This window comes from Camelus bactrianus, chromosome 24 (assembly GCF_048773025.1).
Source record: "Camelus bactrianus isolate YW-2024 breed Bactrian camel chromosome 24, ASM4877302v1, whole genome shotgun sequence".
Lineage (NCBI taxonomy): Eukaryota > Metazoa > Chordata > Mammalia > Artiodactyla > Camelidae > Camelus > Camelus bactrianus.
This window is the reverse complement of record NC_133562.1, coordinates 8,374,137-8,391,852: the sequence shown is the minus strand read 5'-3', so window position 1 is coordinate 8,391,852 and position 17,716 is coordinate 8,374,137. Positions and strand designations below refer to the sequence as shown.

Here is a 17,716-nt window from a genome sequence, read left to right as displayed (position 1 = left end):
CGAACCTCGGGTGGGCGCTGCGCATGGAGAACGGCGGTGGCAGAGGGTGCTCCCGAGCGCGGAGAGAGGCCGAGGGCGCCGGTAGGCAAGCGCGAGTCCGGGGTCTGCGCGGTGCTGCTGGTGAATAAAAAGGAGAGAGGAGGCGCCTCTTACTGCTCTGCCGGAAAACTGCAGCCTGCGCTCCTGATTGGACTCACCGAGCCCTAAACAAACAGCGCTCGCCGAAGGGTGCCAGGCTGTGGGTCGGAACTGCGCTCTGTGAGCAGCTGGGCGCTGGAGGTGAAGAGGAGGAGGAGGAGGAGGAGGAGGAGGAGGGAGCCAGGGGAGGAGAGAAAAGAGGGTGGGGAGGGGACGGCGGGGGGAGGGGAGCACGCCGCCCGGGCAGACAATGAGCCCCGCGCAGCCTGCGGTTGTGGGCTGAGCTGCGAGCACAGCCCTGGGAGTGGGGGCGAGTCCATCCAGGGGGCGCCGATCGCCGGGACGCCGGGGGAGGGGCTGAGGTGGCAGAACGCCAGACCTGGCTAGCGACCCACACCCATTCCCCCGCCCCCGGTTACACGCGCACTCACGGGAGCGGAGTTTGCGGGGAGGGCGATGACTGCACAGCCCCATGCGGCCACCGCTGCTAGAGAGACGCGCCAGTTCCTGGGTCAACGCGCCCCCAGAATGAGAGGGGAAAGTGGCCTTCCCCGCTCCTCCTTCCACATTAAATGAGCTTTCTGCTCCGCAGTTGTGTGATCGACCTTAAACTTTCCAGAACTCTTCTTGAGACCCTAGGGCTCAGGTCGTGGTGGCCGTCTGGGGTCTAGTCTCCTGTGATCTAGGAAAAAAGGAACTCGAGTGCCCAGCTCCCTGACTCTGCCCTGCCTTTTTAGAAATGTACTAAATTCCTGGGAAGTTTCACGTCGGCACTCCTCAGCTAACCTTCGGGAACTTTTAATTCGGGGCCATTGTGTACTTAAGGTCAGTCCCTGAGGTGAGCAGAATGGAAAAGGGCTTCCACACCAGTCGCGCCCGGAGGTGCTCTCCGAGTTTTGGCGTCCCGTTTACTTTGAGCTTTCCCTGGAGAACTTCAGGTAAGTCTCAGATAAGTCGTTGGAAAGAGGAGGGGGTCACCTTCCCTGGTCCCAGCTTGAAATACCGCTTCCCCACCCCCACCCTCGCATACACACCCCTTCTTCGCTCCCTCCAAATGGTTATCACAAGTGTGTACAAACTGATACGGTCCTTAGCCGGCAAAGGGACTGGAAATGAACGTCGCGGGGTTATCAGCGCCGATCTGTCAGCAGGGAGTCGCGCGGCCGTAGGTTTGTCCGCGGCAGGAGCCGTGATATATGTCTCGCTCCCTTTCGCCCACAAAAAGGATTTCTTCCGACAGCTGTGACCCCAGAAGCCTGTCGGGAGAGAATTTTAACTAGGGCAGGAGGAGTTGTTTTGTGGGAATGGATTTTTACACTTTTTTTTTCCAGGTAAATCTAAGTAAATGATTTTCTAAAGGTCAGTCTCCCTGAAAGCGTTTGGGGTCTGTGTGTGTGTGTGTGTGTGTGTGTGTGTGTGTGTGCGCGTGTGTGTGTGTGTGTGTGTCCAGTTGGGGAAGGGAGAGGAGCCTGAGCAGAGTTGAACTGGGGTAGGTAGGAGCACAGTAAAATAGGGTTTCGAGAGATTGTGAGACCTCGTGGCTAAATGTGCTTCCTCTCGATGTAACTGTGAGCTGTGAACCTGCGTATCCTGGGGGGACAAGGGGACAGGGCCTGGCAGCGCGGGGGAGGAGGGTGGGAAATCGAGGAAGTCAACGATTCTTTTTTTTTTTTTTTTCATTCTTCGTTGTAAATTGCTGCTAAACACTTCTGAATTTTAAATTGCTACCGAAAAGGTCCATAAACCGTTCTCATCCAATTTAGTCACTTTTATTACATTCCTTTTTGCCTCCCCCTATCACTGCGGCGTCTCCCAGTTTCAGCGCGGCCGCAATTCCGAAAGACTGAAGGTAGAAAACTCTGGAACGGAGGCTGCCGACTGGAGCAGGATCCAGGAGCTTTAAAATTTAACCCGAGTTCGATCGAATAGGTCTACCAGAAGAGATAACCCTGCGTCCGCCATCCACTTAACTCTGACCAGGGCTTCCAATGCCTTTCTTTTGGTTTTTACCTGCGTTCCGACCAAATTTTTACGTAGACTGGGTTCTGCAGAAGCTCATTTGTAAGCAGTTACAGAAAGGTTGTGGGCATTTGATTTTCTCTGAGTCCAACTGTTCTTAAATATTTTGGGGGTTTGCTCTCAAAAGCAAAGTTTTCATTTTTAAAATTCTTATCTCGGTTAGGTGATTTCTAATGAAGACAAGTTAACAAATAAATCCTTCAACTAAGAGTTCAGGCTGTGAACGGCCTCCAAAGCCTAAGCCCCAAGGAGATCTGAGCCCCCTGAGGAGATCCGAGCGCGAACCTGACTCCTGCTGTGTGTATTTCTATTTCAAGTATGGGGGTGTCCGTGTGAATCTCCTTGGACAATAGCTGACCCCCAGGGACCTGCTTTTCCCGCCGCTCTGCAACAGCGGGGAGAGGGTGCGCTGGCCCCGGCACCGCTGAGGCAGAGGTGAGCGGCGGGACGCAGACCACAACGTGCTCATTCTAAGGCACGAAGGGACCCTCGAGATTCGCAATTACTTTTTAACATTGCCTAAAACAAAGGTGAAGGCAGGGAGGTCATTGCTCTTCTGCAGGTTCACGAATTGTTTTTTCGTTTTATTTAGACTGGTTTTCCAACCAAAGAAGAGAATGGGTAATGAAATGTTTTACTTGTTAGTTAACTTAAAAATAAAACAAAACTGACCCGTGGAGTTTATTCAGACAGAAAGCCAGGTTGCCTGACTCTTTCAGTTCGCAGTTTTCCCAACGCATCGGCTTTGGCCCTGGGGACAACACCCCCGGGGAGCCGCATATTTTTAAAGCCACCCCCACGGGCCCCAGGCCCGGCGCTCTGCGCTTCCTCTGAGCGTCCCAGCTGGTCTGAGAAGGAGCGGGGGAATAAGGGGTAAGGAGGGAGAACTGCACCCCAAGAGCTGGCGAAGGCCCTCAGAGTGCTCCAGGTAGGCGGGCTCCTTGAAGTTGCCGTTTTCTTCGTGTTTCCTTTCTTTTTTTCTTCTTTTCTTTTCCCTCCGCCGCTCTCTTCTTTGGACATTTGCTGATCTGAAACGAAATCGTTTCTCTCAGGACTCTTCGGATGCAAGGAGTGGCCCCTCTGGAGCGAGCCTGTCTCTCCGAACGGCCCTCTTCACCCTCGGAGAGGGGCTGGCTTTCGGGAGCCGCCTGTCCCCAGAGCTGATTTATTTGGGCCGCGCGCGCCACACCGCTCTTTGCGATTCGAATCCAGCCAGAACCCGGCCGCCAATAGGGCAGGGGGCGGGGGCTCGGCGGCCAAACGGGAAAGGGTGTTTGGGGACCCAGTCGTGCGCCGCTTCCGGAGGAGTTGCAAGACCCAGGCGAGGACACGGGTCACGATCCGCCTTTATCCCCGCAAACTGTTGTCATTTCACAAAGCTTCTGGGAGCTCCAGCAACGTTTCAGGAAGAAAAAGAATACATACAATTTCTGGCTTATCGTTTTAAGTTGAGCGGATTTTTTAAAAAAACAAATTTATGGGCCCTTCTTTCTTGTACCATATTTCTTCCCATCCTGGGGACACTTTGGCCGAAGGATATGGGGTCGCCTCGGCGACTCCCACCCCCGCCACCACCCGGGCCCACCAGCCGGGTCAGGGCGGCGCGTCCCCGGACTCGACGGCTGTCAGTCCAATGGAGGCGATCGCTTACAGTCTTGATGGTGGGTTTTGCGGGGTTTGTTGTTTAAATTCTCAAAAATCCCAAAATAATTAGTTAGAAACATCAGGTGGTGACGACGGAAGCGCGGCAAGTACGCAACCTAGAGGTCGCCCCAACCGCATACCCTGGCTCCCTGCCCCCGCCCGCCGAGGGTCACTGGGCTCGAAACACGCAGTACCCACGCCGGGCCCCGGGCAGTCGCGATCCCGGCCAGGCCCGGCGGCCCCGCGCCCCGCAGCCCCGGGCCGACCTCGCGCGCCGCCGGCGGCCGCCAGCACGGCGCGGAGGTGGGCTCGCTGCGGCGGCGCGCGAAAGGTCACCGCGGTGGCATTCCTCTCCGCGCGCTGTTTACGTGACTTAATGTACTTCATCCGCCGCGGGTAAGTTAGGGCCGCGATAAGGGGGCGGCCGGGGGAGGGTCGCTGTAAAAGCCCCAAGCTGGGCGCCTTCCAGCCCTCCCCTCATCCATTAACCTTTTTACTTTCTTCTTCCCTCTCTCTTTTAAAGCTTGTTATCTAGGCCACCCAATGACCGACGAGAGATTTTCCCTCCCTGCTTCTTCCAAGGCCGCTTTAAACCAAATAAATTTAGCTATTAAGGGCCACGATGTCTGACAAAAGATCGAAAGGTGTCTTTCCATGATCGCTTAAAGAAGCGAAGGAGAAGCTTGTAGCTCTCGGATCCCGATAAAGACATTCCACACCGGCGCCGGCCTCCCTCCTCGCGGCCTGCTTGCGTCCCGACTCCCTGAGATCCCCACTTGGCGGCCCAGATCTCGGATAGGCCCCGCGGGACTTGCGGCCGCTGACCAGGGAGTGCGGAGGTCCCCAGCCGCCTGGCCGGCGAGGACCAAGCCCAGGGATCCCGGGAGCTGTGGGACTCCGGGCCGGAGCTGGCCTCCCCAAACAGCCCCGCTGCACTAGACAGAAAAACTAAACCGAGCTCAGTGAGACCCACATCACTGTCCCATTTTGATTGTTTTCTGATACTGAATAATACTACAAAGCCAGACCACCCTTACTTTCTCGCTCCCACTCCTGGCGGTTCTGCCGAGGGGCAGTGTTGCTCCCCATTTCTGGGCGTCGGAAGCAGACCTTTCGAATCCTACTCAGAACATGGTGGGTGGAAGGAACACCACCTGACTCACAGTGAGGTTGAGGAAGAGGGTTGGACATGCAGAATAACAGTGTGCAAGGGGGAGTCAGAGGTCCAAATATTTGGTCATCCTCAGGTTGTCTGGTTATGAAGTGTGGTATTTTTTTGTTATGTTGTTGTTGTTGTTGTCACTGTTATTATTTTTATCTACTACTGTCATCACCACATGAAGCTTAGGGCTGCCAGCTGGGCTGAGGCCCTACCCCTGGAGTCATCCCCTCCCTTTTACCAAAGGTGAAGCAGGGAATGGCCAGTTTCCTGATCCAGGACAGAAAAGTAGGTCTGGGGAGTCAGAGGCCATGTTTTCAGTCTCCTGCACTGAGTCACTTCTTGCCTTAAGTGGTTGGAGCATCTCCATACTCCAGGCCCACATAAGCCTTTTCTACCACTTTGTAGCAGGTGAGGTAGAAGATGAGACCTCCGCCCCTTGACTTCCCTCCTACTGGGCTTCTTCCGCCATCTCTGCCCTCCCTGCCTGTTCTTCTCTGGCAACCTTGGAGACAGGACAGAATTCCAAAAGGCAATTCAGCACCTTCAGCTTCTGTCTGTCCCTCACGCTGTCCCTCAGAAGTTAAGGATTCCTCTCTTTTCTCATCCCCTTCTCCAAATAAGGTGAACTCCAAAATCATCTACCTTATCTACTCTTTACTTCTTACCCACCCTCCAGGGGTGGGAAAAATTAGAACATCAGAGGGAAAGGGACCATTTATACTCTTAAGAAGGTGAGAGAGATGCAGAAATTTCCATCCCACTAGACAGCCAAAACTTGGGCTTAGACCTCAGATTTTGCAGGTATCATTAGGTCTTTTAGGCATTGCCAATTCTAGGGTCAGGGTCCAGATGCCACTGGCCCAGAGCTGTCACAGCTCAGAGAGCTTTGGGACTGGTTTTCTTTTTCCAGTGGGGCAGGGGGCATTGGGTGTTGCTAAGGGAAGCAGAAAATAGGCTTTTGGAGATTTGCTAAATAGCTAATGCTCCTTCCTGAGTCAATTAAGAAAAAAAAATGCCCAAGAAATAAAAAATTACTGCATTTGTCACCCAGAAATATGACCTCTCCCTTCAGCTATGTTGCAAATATGCAGAGAATTAGGACCCATATGCAGTCCTCCAGTTTCCTGCACTTGCCCAGCAGTACTGAGTAGGCACTGCACAGAGAAGAACTAGGAGAGTTAGCTACCAGTTTTGAAGTGTTTACAGTCTAGAAGGTTGGCACTTCTGTAGAGCCAGTTAGGCAAAGTACCACAACTTCCAAGATGGAGGGAGATGTCTGAGCCTTTTTTCTTTCTCTAGGAAAGTACCCAGGCTCAGCTTTTCCTCTAAGCTTCACAGTGAGTTTATAAACAAGGGGGTTGCTCTAGCCCACACACTGAGGATATTCCTAGGAGCCCAAACTCTGGGCCAACCTGCCTGGGTTTGAATCCTGACCTCACCCCTTCCTAGCTGAGTGACCAAGACAAGTCACCTAATCTCTCTGCCTCAATTTCCTCATCTGTAAAATGGGTTTGATAAAAGTATTGTTGGGAGGATTAAATGATTTCTTAGATGTAAAGGGCTAAGAATACCCAGCACAGAGTAAGCACTAAGTGTGAACTGTTATTTCCAATATCTATATTGTAATAGATTCACATATGCTGCATCAAATTTCAGTTTCTTGGGTGTCCTATCTGTCCCCTGGAGCTAAATTAATTCCCAGGAAAGAACTTCTGGGAGCACTCATTCAACTCAGAGACCTTTCATTCACCAGAGGTGTCAAGCTTTTCCTATGTACGAGCAATGAGGATTTTATCTGTTGCATTATGGTAGGAAAGGGCAGGGGGCGAGACAAACATAGATCTTTTACTTGCTTTTGGTTCCTTTGAAGATGAAAAATTCCTTGTTGTTCCCCTTGCAAATGCCAGCAGCAGACTCCAATGTCTTCTACAGGACAAAGATAGTAATCTTGACGCTCATCCTCTGCTCCAAGAAAAGAACCCCATAGATCAATGACAAGATCCTAGCACAGGGGACTATGTTCAATACCTTGCAATAGCCTATAATGAAAAAGAATATGAAAAGGAATAAATATATAGAACTGAATCACTATGCTGTACACTAGAAATTAACACAACATTGTAAACCAGCTATACTTCAATTTAAAAAGAAAAAGAAGACCCCAGTCCTCAGCAGCACCCCTCCTTGGGAACTTCTTTCTGGCAGGAGATAGGAATGAATTAACAAATGGGGCCACAGAAAAGGGCAACCTTGAGGACCGGCATTAGATATAAGGGGAAAAAAAGAACTAATTAAAGTGATCTGGTCATCTAACTACTTTCATGTTTTTACCTTTCAATTTGGTATTGCTGTTTGTGCTGGAGACTTATTCTACATTAATCACATTTTGTTAAGGAATTTTAAAAAAAAAAGTAAAGATCTATGAGAAGCTAGGGGACCCATTATTGGCAGAGGAAAATCTAGACCATTCCAGAATTTTTTCAACTGATTTTCTGTTTTATTTTGTTTTTTTCTTATAGCACCCAGTCTTCTAAAAAGAGATCTAAACCTCACTAACAAAAATTTTAAAAAAGAAATCCATGGGACATAACAAAGAATACCATTCTCTAGATTAAATGACAGGGAAAGAGGTTTGTTTTTCAGGAGGGAGCATAAAAGTCTTCCCCTCTACACAGGTTTTCTGGTGGGTTAGTGCCCAGAGCCTGTTTTTCTCTTGTCTCTGACAGTCCTGATCTTCCCTGGGTTTGATTTACTGAGTGCTGTCATTTCTCTGCTCTTTACTTTCACAATCACACATTCAAACCTGATAAAGTTCAAGACCCTGAATACTCACAGCTTTCCCAGATTTACAGTCCCACTGCCCCCCACCCCGGCCAGTGGTCCCAAGGCTGATTGAATCCTCATGGACAGAAGCCATGGGGGATCAGCAGAGAGCCAGCAGGTCCACGAGGGTTGGATCTACAAGGAACGTTAGCCCCACATCAGCTCTGTTAGTCAAAGCGAACCTTGGTAGCTTCCTTCCCCTAGAAAGTGACTGCGGTCTTATTTTCGCTCCAGCTTCCAGTCTGTAACCTGCTTGTGGGCAGGGACTGGATTGGTAACTTGCAAATTTTATAACTAGTGAGAATTGGATGTAAAATCTTGATCAGCTTCCATGATTCTCCTGGACCTACTAAACAGCCTTGTGATCAAGGGCAAGCCACTTAAACTCTCAGTGCCTCAGTTGCTCCATCCATAAAATAGTAGAAATATTACTTTCTACAAACGTTAATCACGAACTAATGACTTGAGTCCTCCTCCCTGGGTATTGCTCTGTCAAGGTCCCAGGAGAACCACTAGCATGTGTCTGATCTGGCTGTTTGGATTCTGTCAGGTTAAAACAAACCTACAAGTTAATCTAAATACTATACCAATGGGCTAAGCAAAAGAAGTGATTCATCTGCAAAGACTGAGCAGTTAAATTAGGCTCAAGTTTTCAAACCCCTGAAATCTCTTCTGATGGAAGATGCTATCTAAATATTCTTTGCCTATAAAAATGTAATAAGTCAACTAAATCACAGAACAGTGGCGAAAAGCAATTACTGACCATGAATGCCCTTATTTCCAAAATGGTGACTATATGGGGACTTCATATTTACAAAATAAGTAATTATTTTACATGATTTAATGTTTTTATTTATCTTGACCTATCAGAATTTTCTGAGTAAGGTAAGCAACACTTTAAGTAGGTCTTTTTATTTGTAATCACTGTTCCAAATCCATGAACTAAAAAAGTTTTTTTTTTAATTTTTCCCCCTTTAAAATTCATATTCTAAGGGGTAGGGTCTAGCTCAGTGGCAGAGTGCATGCCTAGAAAGCACAAAGACCTGGGTTCAATCCCAGTACCTCTATTAAAATAAGTAAATAAATAAACTTAATTACCTCCCCCCAAACAGAAACAAAAATAAAAAAATAAAATTCATATTATAAAGACAACTAAACTGTCATAATATCTAAGAGTAAAACTATATACATCAGTTAGGGAAAGAAGCTGAATTATTGCCTGTGTTCTTCAGAAGGCACTTTTTTTATCCTATCCAGTTGGGAGACACCAATTAGAGTATATTATGATGCTTTTTTTTTTTTTTTGACTATAATGATACATCTACAGGAGTTAATACAAATAGAACCTTAACTTGGATACCAAGTAACTTTTTCTTGTAACTCCTGAGCTAAGTTACTGCTCTGTTTATAATACCACAAATTAAATACATGCAATTATCCAACAAAAACTGTGACTATTACACCATTTTAAAAGACTGACTACCACATAGCCAGTGCCCAGCCATCTCTAGCCAAAAACCACAGTGTAGAGCCACAAGTAAAGCTGTCAATCTTTGCATTTCAAAGGCACCTTTCTGGGGAAAGCTCAGCTTGCTCGGGGCAGAAGTGAAAAAGGCTTGGCCAACAGGAAAAAGCCTACCCAGTGGCTGAGACGGTGGGCCAGCAGCATAATCTGTCCACATGGCAGCACTGTGGCTGGATCAAGCTCCCACGTGGAGGCTGAGAACATGGAGGTATGGGTTGGAATCGCAGCTCTGCAGCTCGCTAGCTCTCCGGCTGTGTGTCCTTGTGCCAGCTCCTTGATGTCCCCACTTGTCATTTTCCTCAGCTGTAAAAAGAGGATGGCAAGAACAGCAGCCACCTCTAAGAATTGTTATGAAGACTACATGAGTTAGTATTTGTAAAGTGCTTAGAAGAGTGCCCAGCTCAACATGCAGACTATTTGAACCACTGGATCAAGAAGAAAAATGCAAACTTCTTATTCAGACCACCTCTCAACGGGGAGGGAGATGGGGGAAGAAAGGACATACGAAAGCCTCAAAAATGTTGGGTAGGAAGGTGATCAAAGGCATACAGAAACGATACGAGGGGGTCGAGGGTATAGCTCAGAGGTAGAGCCATGCTTAGTATGGATGATGTCCTGGATTCAATCCTCAGTACCTCAATTAAAAAAAAATCTAATTACCTCCCTCTAAAAATAATAATAATAGTAATAATAATAATAATAATAATAGCAAAAAAAGAGAAAAGGTATGAGCAAAAGCCTTTAAGAATGTCAGACATTTCCTATGGGGATTATTTAAGATCATAAACACACCCTTTCTGAGGATAAAACCTTCCAATGTGCTGTCATTGCAATGACAAATGTGCCAATATCTTGATCAGTGGAGTCATAGGCTTCTGCCCAGTGTATCGTGTTTATATGAGAGGCAAAAGTGAAGGTTGCAGAGGCAGTAAAACGCTCGGGCCAAATATTTTCACAACTAACAAATATAAAAGTTTCTTCTTTCTGGTGCGTCGGTAACATTTCTCACTTGAAGAAGCCCTGCTTGATGGCTAGAACTCAGCCCTGGGGTTGCAGCACCCAATCTGTCCTTGTGAGCTCCCCCAGTGTGTCCACAGTCACAACTGGTGTGACTCTGATGGCTGTGAAACCCATCCTAAAACCAGCGAAGGCTGCCACGTGTTTCTCTGTCACACAGCGGCCCTCTTCTTTCTCCACCCACCCCACCATGCTACCACAAAGAAGGCTCAGGCAGCACTCTGGTCACTGGAACATGAGGTGGATCACACGTGGCTCATCTCTACTGAGTCGCCATGCTCCTCTGGTCTGTGAGACTTGAGGGGCCCCGATCGCATCTCTTTTATCTTTGTATCCTCATGGACACACACAGCGTCTAGTACATAACACTCTAGACCCTGCCTAGTTGAACAGACTGTTGAATGCGATCATTTTGAAAGTTTTAAGATATAATGCTCCAAGCCCAAGGCATGAATTCCAACGTTATCAATATCACATTATTCTACACTAAAGACAATGATCTCCTGGGGACAGGGTATAGCTCAAGAGGTAGAGTGGATGCTTAGCATGCATGAGGTTCTGGGTTCAATCGCCAGTACCTCCATTTAAAAAAAAGTAATCAAAAAATAAATAAACTTAATTACCACCTCTCCCCCCACCAAAAAAGATAATGATCTCTTTATCTGAAGCTTTAAAATTAAATTTTTTTTTAAATCTTTTTTTTTTTTTTTTTTTTGTGGAGGAAGTAATTAGGTTTACTTATTTTAAAGAAGGTACTGGGTATTGAACCTAGGACCCTGTGTGTGGTAAGCACACCCTCTACCATTTAAGCTATGCCCTGCCCCCTAAGTTTTTTTCTTCTACGTCCTCCTAAATAGAATTCTCAACCAGAAGGTTTGAATATCAACTTTTGGGGGGATTCTATATTGAATAGTGTTAATTATCAAATGACATGTTTATAAACCATTTTCTGATCCAATAATCTAAATACAAACAAATCCTGACTGTAGCCTGTGGAAATTTGCTAATCCCAGGCATTGTATGGTTGGTCCTTACAGGACTACTATGAGGCTATTACTGCAGCAGGTGTGTAACTCCCCAGACTCTATCTCAGTTTTTATGGACTTTATATTTCACCATGTTCTACTACCTCCAACTTCAAAAAAATTTCCACATTTTTTTCTCTTAATTCAGCCACTTAAGAACATTATACTGTCCATAATCAGGATTCTATATTGGCCAATAATTTATTAAACCTATTAGAAAGAGCACTTTAAAAGAAGAATCAATGGCTAATAGTCAGCAAGAATTTATTAAACGTGAACAACATCTCTAGCACCAAGAACACGAAGCAGGGGGTAAATCACATTTTGAGTACTGGCCACATACTCATTCTTTGTTTCCATCATTCTGATGTTAAGAAACAGATGTCAGTCTTGAGAGCAACTGCCTTTTGCCAATAGGTATAACAAAGGAATAGATTTATGAATGGTACCTATCCAAAATAAAATAGGATAAGGTCATACCAAAGAAGGGGAAAACAGTACAACAGAAACAAGGGTCCCTTCTGAAGGATACATTCAAATACAATGTCAAGTTCCTTTCCCTTATGTTTTCCATTGTGTGGTTCTGCTTAGTCCAGATTTCTCTTCAATGGTGGGGATTTGCCTAGTTTGAGACCTACTGCCCTAGCTGAAGAAAGCCAGCCATCAACCACACCATGGGTCCTCCCTCCCTGGAAGCCCCCCAGATACACAGGAAACAAGACATGTTATGGAAATGAAATTCATATGTTCTCATCCAACATCGCAAAAAGTAGAGCACCTTACAAAAGTACTGCAGATAAATTTCCTGCCCTGCAGAATCCTTTTTTAAAGACTTGTCACCATAAAATATCCTACCTAATTAGAAGCACCCCCAAATAGGTTCATAGCACAGTCCTAGAGCCACATCAGTTCAACTATACTTCTGTAACGCAACATCAAGAACAAACGCCAGTATCATATTTTCTCTTCTTGATTTCATCTCTCACAGTGATGCAGGGACTGGGGGCTGGCCACGAGGAAGAGATGAAAAAGAATTGTCTCTCACTTCCTCCCTCCATGTACCGAACCAGGGGCTCACAGAAGAGGTGTTAGCTCTGGACATAATCGGTAATTCATTCAAGGGAGAGAAGAAGCATCCAAACAGCTATTCTTTTGCCTACAGAGCAACTGCCAGGCTACACATGGGGGTCTGGTGAGACCTGGACCAGGATTCTGTATGTAGATGACTATATAGTGAGGAACCACAGGGCAGAGAGTAGGAATGATGTGGAAGGAACTGCTACTCCAATCCATACCCTCTGAGACTCAGGAAAGAAAATGAGATCTATTATTGACTTCTTTGGAATCGAGAGATGCAAGGAAAGCCCAAGGCCATGCTATGAAAGAGGTCAGATTATCTTCAGTCTCTTGTTCCCGTACCCGGTGCTGTGTAACCAACAGGGACCCTCATCAATTACCCTACATTCAGTCCTCCCTCTCTCCCCTCTTCCAACAACCCACCCCAAAAAGTTAGCCCCCACGCTAACCTAAGTTAGGGTGCTATTGGGAGTTCATGGGTTAATAACCAGCCCATCAGAAGTGACCTACTGCTGGTTCAGTGGAGACTTTGTATAGTGCAGTTTCTTAAAACAGGGATTGGTGGAATTTTAGACTTCTTGGCAGTCCTGTGGGAGAGTTTTGTGGGGGAAAAATCTCTTAGTAACACTTAATTCAGGTAGGCCATCACCTGCCACCCCTACATGTAAAGGAGGCTTTACCTAATCACTATTCTGAGCATGGATCTTTTCATTTCAAGGCACTCTCTGAGCTTACCTGGTCACTTGTTTTTCAACCTATAACTTAAGCGTTGAACCCAAAGTATTATGAACCATTGCATTTTTATGTCGAAACCATCCAAAGATGACAAATATCTCTAATCTGAGAAAAACTCCTTGCTTTGACTAACCCATGGGTGGAGAAGAAGAAAATTATTGTTTGCTTTTGCTTAGAAATGTGAGCCTGTTAGGATCTCTCAGGTGTCCCTAAAACTGACAAATCAGAAGGTGACTTTGCTGTATAAAATAAGGTGTTCTGTGTATAAACATTTAGAGGCAAGATGTGAGCATGATGTTAAAAATTCAAAAATGGTTCAAGTAACGATGGTAAATCCTCAACCTCTGTGAAAGCAAACAGGATACAGCTTGCTGAACGGCAAAAGAACAGTTGTCAGATGTCGTATTATTCAAGAATTCTGTCCTATTACAGGGATTCAATTTTACCTACTTCAAATGAACCAGTAATGAAGAATCACAGAATGTTAAAGATAGGAGATGCCTTAATCCTCATCTAGTATTACACCCTCACGAGAAACCTGAGATCCAGAAGTTCACTTGTAAGTTGCTTATTTGGAATTTGGAGCAGCTTTTGTCATAGGAATACTGTAATAAGTGATGGCTAGGGCGCTTACCTCACCTCACTAGTATACAATATTGCACACTTGAGCAGTATTGTTGTCTAGTATTGTTTCCTGCAAGTGTACACCATTTTATCTCTGTTCCTGGTGAATATGTGCAATTGACTACCATCCATAAGATGTCAGAAGGAAGACATAGCCCCTAGAGATGGTACATACAATGCCCGGATACAAGACACCTCCAACCCGCTGTGACGGTCCCAAGACACAGCAACTGGATGGAGCAATGAGAATATCCAAATCTTGATGTAACTGAAAGTTCAGGGTCAGTTTAATCCAGGAGCTCCTTCCCCATTTCTCTGCCACTCTCTTCTTTCTGTGTCTCTCCCATTCATTGATTTCATCTTCAGGTCACTTTTGTCAGGTGGCAAAAGGACTTTTTATGGCACCCAGAAGAAAAGGGAGAAAACCCCAGTCACAGGATTCCAAACAGGAGTCCTGAGATTCACCTTGACTGGAACCTTTAAGTCATATGCCGGCTCTGAATCAATGACCTGAGCTCGGGAATAGAATGGGCTGATTGGGTTAAGACAATCAAGAGTTAAGGTTGAGATTGTCTCCCCTCAAAGTACATGGGTGATGATGTAAACGCAAATGAAATTGTGGACCCACTGAGGTGGGTGATGGGGAGAAATGGATAGATAACCAACAATATCCACTAACCCATCTTTCCCTGTTGACCCCAGCCCTAGCCACTGAAGAAGGTAGCAGGGTAGAGCTAAGGAAGTGGATTAGCAGGGGCAGGTGCACAAGGGTGGGGATCAGAAAAAGGAAATGGAAATGTTCTGCTCTGGTCACTCCATCCTAGTGTACACTCTACCCTCATCCTCCAGGAGCCCAGGCCTTAGATCCCTATTCCGTCTCAAATCCCAGCTACTCAGACTTTCACTCTACCTTAGAACTTTAGGATTGACCACCACCACAAGAAAGGGAAATATCAATCGAAAAATATCTCTTCCTGACTCATTTAGAAGTGGCTACATGTCTTCCATCTTCCTCTTCATTCCACTTCCTTGTCAAAGGGAAACTCAAGGGTCCAAGGAATATGACTCATGCTTTGTCCCCTGTCTAAGTGGCTTTGTGACCTACTGACTTCCCAGCATGCTTTGGGACAAAACCATGGTGGCTTTGAATCCACTTTTTAATGGTCTGTCTTTAGTCAATCACACACTAAAAATTGCAAGCTTAACCATGAGGCTGGCTAAAGAAATGTACAAAGAAAGTGGGATTAATGATGCTTTCCCAACTACCCTCAGATTAATAAAATTACATTTACCCACCTTTACAGAATATCCTCTTTCTGACTAACAGTGGTCACAATGTTCATCCCTGAGCCATCAAGCTGTAAAGTATAATAAATAGGCTTGTGATTGGAAAACACAAGCTACAAATTTACAACAATCAATGAAGACACAAAAGTAAAGTAAAGAAAAGGCCCATTACTCAGGCTTCTCTGCAAAATTGTCCCACAAAAAGATTGATTTCAATCTCACTCCCACTGTGCTCCAAAAAGCCCACTTTCTAAAATGGTGGTTTCCCACTGGCTCAAAGCCCAGGCCTCTATCTCTAGAGCTTTCCACAGAGTTCCAAGTAATGCAGTCTTTGCTTGACTGGAAGTGGAAGGCTGGAAATAAACTGTCCTATTAAGTGTTAAATTGAAAAGAGTTAAGCTATCATATTGCGATAATAATAATTTAGATGTTTGTAATGGCTCACAGTCATTTAAAATGCTGACTTAGTGAAGAGAGGCACCCGTGCTGTGTAGGAATGGACGTACCTGCCGTAGGTACCCAGCAAAGCTGACACCTGGTCTGCGGTCTCTGAGGCGGAATATGCAGTTGCAGAAAAAGAAAAGTACCAGAATGGAGTTTTTCTTTATGATAATGGCAAACAATTTTTGAAAGTTTAGGCTTTTATTATATATCATTTTTGAAAATGAAGTTTTTGTTTCCGAATGAAACAAATATATTCCTCAGAGTAGAAGTGAATTTTTCTTACAGTCATCTCCCCTTTTGATTGATTTCTCTCTCAAATAGTTCCTCTTTTTCACTAGCATGATTTTACCTCTGTAGAGAGAAATTCGTTTTTCCATGGGGGCCATGAATGCAGTGACAACCATCAGCATAATGATATTAGTTGTTTTGTGTTACTTAGAAGCTCAATTTGGGGTGTCATTGTCCCTCTGCTTTATTAACGAGCCTTTTTTAAAAGGGTGAGTTCTCTCCTCAATTTAGGTTTAGGTTTCCAGGAATGTTTTCCAAATTATTCACTCCCTTGTTATTTACCCTACCCTTAGCAGGGGCCCAGAGTTAAGTCTGGAGGAAAAGGTTAGTTCACTCTCATCAAACTGGAGGCTGTTTAAAAGGAAAGGAGCTGTTTCGAAACCCTCATTTCTCAACTGTCAGTGTTTAAAATATATGCAGCAGTCACAAATGGACTTAAATGGATATAATCTTTTGGAAAGTAACTTGATAATCAGCTTTAATAGCAAGGGAGTTTATTGTGCAAGCTTACAACATTATCTCCAATGGTGGTCAACTGTAAAGAATTTATATGTCCCACAACAAGGAAATGGTTAAACATGGCACATTCAGACAATGGACCATTCTGTTGCCATTAAAAACGTGTTTCTGAAGGATATTTAATAAATGGGAAAATCTGTATGGCATCATCATGCCTACCGGCTGGTGAAATAAACATTTATTTTCTCTTATGTGTGAGCGTGAGTTTCTCTATTTCACAAATGTCTATAATGAGCGTTCATTGGTTTTGAAATAAAAAAATTCCAGGAATTCAGGAGGGCTAGGCTGGACCCTCACTCTGCGTGTGAAGTCTGGCTGTCAGTGGGTCAGTGGATCAGGGAGCAGTACATATCCAGTGCCTGCTTTGTGCCAGGCATGGGGACAAACACTCATGACACAAAAATGACTTAAAAATAAACCAAAACACCACCACCCAGGTGAGGTGGTTGGACTAAGGCACCCTACAGTTAACGGTGAGTCTTGATTGTGTGCACCAGTGTGGTGCTTGGTGTCCCATTGGCCAACTCTAATTACTAGTTCCCTAAGGAAAAAAGCTGGTATAACAAAAGCTTCTGGGTTCAATCCCAAGTATCTCCACTAAGGAAAAAAAAATCCAAGATACCAATCACCAAAAAGTCAACCGAATCTAAAGTTTATTTTTCCTATATGCCATTTCTAGAAGAAAAGGATAAATGGTAAGGAAACCAGGTAACACAGTGAATTTAAAAAAAAAATCAGCTCACCTCCTACTTCCTTTTTAATGGAACTATGCGATGAGAGTTGCCTTCATACTAATATAAGATATTGTCCGATTTTTTTCCCAGCCAAATCTCATTCTCTTCTTATTTATAGTAACTTGACTAATCTTGCACATCTGAGGAATGGCTTAAAATGTATATTCGATTTGAAAGAATACTTTTTCTTCATCTTTGGGTTTAGATTCTTTGAAGAGTGCTACATAGAGTAATGTTTAGTTAACCAGAACCTCTTAACCATTCTAGATAAATGGAAGAGTCTGTATTTAGAACGTCAGATCATCAAGAATTCAGCTTGAGATAAAACAAATTTTTGGAATTTATGTCTGTAAGAAGCTTCTGTGTAAATAACTGTTATCACTGTTTTTTGCAAATGACCGATTGGATTATAATGAGTGAAAATACACATAATAATTAGCCAAAAGAATGATAGTCTCATTGATAATAACTTTATTCAAAAGTGATGTCTTTTCTTGAAGGCATATCTTGTTGTCAAATACAAATGGAAGCAATATAATGTCTAGACAGCCCAGATAGGAACTGAAAAACTTCAGTCACTGAAAACTGGTCCCAGTGATGTGACTATCTGATCTGGGCCAGTGTATCAACACACCTGGGTTTCATTTTTCTCATC

At 45.1% G+C, this 17,716-nt stretch overlaps 1 protein-coding gene and 1 long non-coding RNA gene across 10 annotated transcripts in view; one reads left to right on the top strand and one right to left on the bottom strand.

Moving 5' to 3' along the window:
- GATA6 (GATA binding protein 6) overlaps nucleotides 1–145 on the bottom strand; it is a 178,437-nt gene extending 178,292 nt beyond the window's left edge. For all 8 annotated transcript variants that reach the window (XM_074352573.1, XM_074352564.1, XM_074352572.1 and 5 more), the window contains exon 1: nucleotides 6–145. The gene's annotated coding sequence lies outside the window, so the exon portion shown is untranslated. The remainder of the gene's footprint in view (nucleotides 1–5) is intronic.
- On the top strand, nucleotides 142–16,520 carry LOC141574955 (uncharacterized). 2 transcript variants are annotated; one of them, XR_012502112.1, is made up of 3 exons: nucleotides 142–279; nucleotides 964–4,197; nucleotides 4,325–16,520. It is a non-coding gene; the product is annotated as an uncharacterized LOC141574955 (long non-coding RNA). The 2 variants fall into 2 exon arrangements; XR_012502111.1 differs by having other exon boundaries at nucleotides 964–16,520.
- Nucleotides 16,521–17,716: the final 1,196 nt, after the last annotated feature.